Source organism: Tursiops truncatus, chromosome 16, assembly GCF_011762595.2.
Source record: "Tursiops truncatus isolate mTurTru1 chromosome 16, mTurTru1.mat.Y, whole genome shotgun sequence".
Lineage (NCBI taxonomy): Eukaryota > Metazoa > Chordata > Mammalia > Artiodactyla > Delphinidae > Tursiops > Tursiops truncatus.
In genome coordinates, this window is record NC_047049.1 from 81,764,571 (window position 1) to 81,768,965 (window position 4,395).

At 52.5% G+C, this 4,395-nt stretch overlaps 1 long non-coding RNA gene across 1 annotated transcript; it reads left to right on the top strand.

Annotated features, from left to right (window-relative positions):
* The first annotated feature begins 3,157 nt into the window (after positions 1-3,157).
* Positions 3,158-3,879, top strand: LOC117308549 (uncharacterized). The gene is made up of 2 exons (XR_004522631.1): positions 3,158-3,264; positions 3,638-3,879. It is a non-coding gene; the product is annotated as an uncharacterized lncRNA (long non-coding RNA).
* The last annotated feature ends 516 nt before the right edge of the window (positions 3,880-4,395 follow it).

Genomic DNA, 4,395 nt, shown 5'->3' on the forward strand with positions numbered 1-4,395 from the left:
GTGTGACCCCAGATGAGATTAAGCTGTAAGTTGCTGAGTATTGGATGGCACTTTCAGCAGATCTTTAAAGGGAGCTGCCAACTCCCTGGGGTTGCCTGGTCTTTATTTCCTGTACACATCGGGGCACGTCTAAGGGTCACTCCTCACACCTCTTCTCTAATACTTTCGATTCCCGGGTCCTCTCGTCCAGTCACAGGACTTTAAATGCCATCTATAAACTGGCCACTTGCAATGTCTCTCTCCAGCCCTGACCTCTCTCCGGAGCCTCAGATTTGTAGACACAGTGGCTACCTCAGTACCTCCCCGTGTATGAATAAGAAGCAGCACAAGTCAACATGTCCAAAGCAGACCTCTTCGTTTCACGCCTGAAACGAATCCTCCTCCGTGGTTTCCTTTTCAGTAAACGGCACCATCATTCACCACAATGCCCGGGCCCAGATCCAGGCGTCACGCTGACCCCTCTCTCTCGCACACCCCACGTTCACACCAGCAGCAAGTGCTGGAGGCTCTGTAGCTTGCATCTGATCACGTGTTACCCCTCCCCCGCCCCGCCGTCCACGTGACTACCAGCCCCTACCTAGACGCCAGGAAGATTGCAAACTCTTCTCCATCGTTCTACTCATGGCCTCGACAATCAAATCTCCTAACAGTGTCTAGAAGGACCTTTGAAAAACTTAAGAATATGCCACATTTTTGCTCTCACGGGACTCAGAATGAATCAGATTCCTCTCAAAGTCCTCTGGTCCCTGTCTATCAGGCAGGTTCCTCAGGGTCAAGAGCTGCACCTTATTCCCCTTTTTATACCAAGCACAGTACCTGGCGCATCACAGATGGTTAATTATTATCTGTAGAAATGTTGATTGAATTCTGTGCCCCCCAAATAGCTGGAAGAAACATTTGGTGCTCTCTGTACTAGGAGTAAAAAAATGGTGTATGACCACTACCATGACTCCTGTCCCCCAAAAGAGAAGACGGCAGCAAATGACGTCATTGTCAGGTCTTGAAGGAAAGTCTTCTATGAAAATTCTTTCTGACTATACTTCCCTATCCAGCAACCTGTAATTTCCCACCCTAACCTGAAACCTTCATTGCAACGCTTGGGTTATTTTTTTCATCTTGTCAGTTTTCTTTTGAGTTCGTTTGCTTATCTGGGGACACACTGTTGCAGGATGTGAATAACTGAGCACAACAAATTTGGATGATAAATTATGGATTACAGATGCTGAGTTATTTTGGAACTGTTGCTCTGTGTGTTGTTAGCAAGGCGCTGGAATATTTAAAATGTGTGTCTTAAATGATCTTATGCTAATTCCGGAAAAGAAAAGAAAAAGGAAAGCCGCAACAGCCCATGGGCTGAGGGAAGAGTGCTGTCTGCCGTAGCCCTCTGGCTGGCGTCCCTCCGGAGTCAGCTTGCCGGTGCCCCGGGAGGTGGTGCGCTCTGGGCTCCAGCGGCCTTGGGCTCGGGGGCCCTCTGAAAAGCCAGCTCTGGCAGGGCCCTGACTGCACGTGCATCGGGTGTCCTTGGTGAGGGAGGGGCTGGGGGACAGGAGGACGGAGGGGGGTCGTCAAGAGGAATCTGCAGATTGTGCAGTCATCCTGGGAGCCCGGGGGTGCGGGTGTGGGGGGAGGCAGAGCTCAGTAAACAAGGAGGCTGCCCTGCTGTGGAGCTGGGGATGCAGCGGGGCCAGGCAGTGTGGGCTGTGACGCTGGATTTCTTCCTTACTGTAAGCGGACCAGAAGGCGTCGGAGCTTCCTGGGGACACAGCACAGGCACACCTTCGGGGATGTGGGTGCTGCTTTGGCACAGGTGCGGAGCCTGCAGCCTCGGGGGTCCCCCGCTGGGCTACGGAGGCCCAGCCCGGAAGACTTGTGGGGCAGGACAGCTGCCCACTGCAGGAACTGGCCAGCAGCTGACGCTGACCCTTGAGCCAGAGAAGCTCTGGAAGATTGTACAGCTTGCAGTCCCAGTCCCCTCTGTTTATCAATTTTGATTTCCCAGGGGAGGGGAGAGTTTGGGTTTCATTCACTGGGGACAAAGCATAACAATTTCCCTTCAGGAGACACAGTGGGTTGGCAGGCCTGGACCAGTTTGTTCCAGAGAGCTTTGAGTTATCGCCAGGTGCTCAGATTCGAGTGGTGGGTGTGGCCCAGTGTTGCCCCAGCTGCGGGCCTCTGTGACCACAGCCTGGCTGCGTGTTGGCTGTGAGCTCTGTAGAGCCCCCTTCAAATATGGGCTATGGTAATGAAAATGTCCACTTCCTACTTTCTCCTGGTGGAGACTGGGGTGTTTTTGAAATGTGAGCTACTGATTTAGGCCTGAGCCCTCAGGCTGGGCGGTCACTGTGGGGACAGAGAGAAGGCGAGTGACGGCAGCTGCGCAAGTTCCTGTCGGGGGGAGGTTCTGACGAGGTCCCACGCTAGCGGGTGATGGGGTGAGAGGCTGCGTGTGTTCTGACACAGAGAGGGTAGCATCCTGTGGCTGTCACTGAAGATGCAGGAAGGGAGCCTCTGAGTTCTGGGGAAAGTGCATCAGCATTTTACGAGAAGGAGATGATTCTGGCGGGAAGAAGGGGGACCTCGGTTCTTGTCTTCTTTGAAGAAAGAATTCAGCAAAAGGAACAAGATTGTGCGATGGATAAAGTGTTTATTAGAAGCCAAGTGCATGTGGAAGAACACATGGGCAAACTCGGAGTGAGCTGCCTGCAATAGGCGTGGTTTAAATTGCTTATATGGGGACGGTTTTCTGTGTTTCCTTTGCCCAGTCATCTTGCTTGTGCCCATATCAGGTCTGACCTAGGGACCTCCCTGGTGGCGCGTACATCTCTCAGCCTAGATGGATTCCAGAGTGAGGGTTTCTGGGGGTTGGCAGGACATATTATGGGCTGGTGCCCCCTCCCTCCTTTGGCCCCTCCCTAGACTGACGCCTTCTCTGCACTTGTGTCAGGCTGGGAAATCCCCTTGACCACAAGAATGAGAAAAACCTGTTCACTTTGTCTTTAACTCAGTCAGGTTTCCACTCCTGCTATTATCTTATCTCAAAATGCCAACTGGAGACCAGTTACAGCTGTTCAGCTTGGTGTCCATTTATCTCCTACCTCAGAGGGTCTTATCATTTTCCAAGATCCTTGAGGGGGAGTGTTGGGAGGAAACCCAAGGAGGAGGAGGGCAGAAAAGAGAGCTGGCTGTGGCCCCTGGGAAGGCTGGCCGGGACAGGAGATGCCATCTTCCTTCCTGGGCAAGAAGGAGCCGTGGCCTGCAGACTGGGTCAGTGTGGGTGAGAGGAGCACAGGGCGCCTAGGTTTGGCCTCGGCTCGCACAGTGCAGCGGCTGCCGGCAGAATCAGAAAGGTTCAGGGTTAAGCTGGAGACCTGGCCACACAGATGCTAGAACAATTGCACGGAGCCCTTGGGGTTGGCCAAGGTGGGGAGGCAGGGGCTCTGTGTGGGATTTACACACTGAGATGCAGGGGAAGGGGCTCAGACTGGAATCTGAAGAATCTCTGAGGCAAAGAAGTGTGTCTTAGGGCTTTTTAATAAGGTCCCCATGGAAGGGAACCACTCTGACTCAGACCAGAGGGAAGAGAGCACCTGGAAACCAGGCAGGTCTTGAGCCTCCCTCCCCTCGCTTTTCTCAACAGGGCAAGTGCAGCGGGGCCATCCCGTTTGGGGAGCTGACCCAGACCCCTTGGCTGTATGGTGTGTCACCTGGGAAGATGATCTGCAGTTGAGGAAGAGTGATGCTCTACGAGATAGCACCCAGAACAATTCAGCACCACTTGGTGCAGGAGAGAGCAGAAGGCCAGGACCTCCGTGGAGGGGGACATGAGGACATGTTCCCACTGCAGCTAATCAAGTGCATTTAAAAAAATTAATTAATTAATTTTTGGCTGCGTTGGGTCTTTGTTGCTGTGCACAGGCTTTTCTCTAGTTGCGGCAAGCGGAGGCTACTCTTCGTTGTGGTGCGCAGGCTTCTCATTGGGTGGCTTCTCTTGTTGCAGAGCACGGGCTCTAGGTGCATGGGCTTCAGTAGTTGTGGCACACAGACTCAGTAGTTGTGGCTTGCGGGCTCTCAGTAATTGTGGCGCACGGGCTTAGTTGCCCCACGGCATGTGGGATCTTCCCAGACCAGGGCTACGAACCCATGTCTTCTGCATTGGCAGGCGGATCCTTACCTATTGCACCACCAGGGAAATCCTGCTAATTGTGGTTTTGATTTGAGCTTCCTTAGCGGTTGTTCCAGTTGAGCATGACTATGCTGCTTGCCCATCTGTATATCTTTGGAGAAATGTCTGTTCAAGTGTTTTACCCATTTTTAAATCAGGTTATTTGTCTTTTTGTTGTTGAGCTGTAGGTGCTCTTTATATGTTCTGGATATTAACGCCTTATCAGATGTATG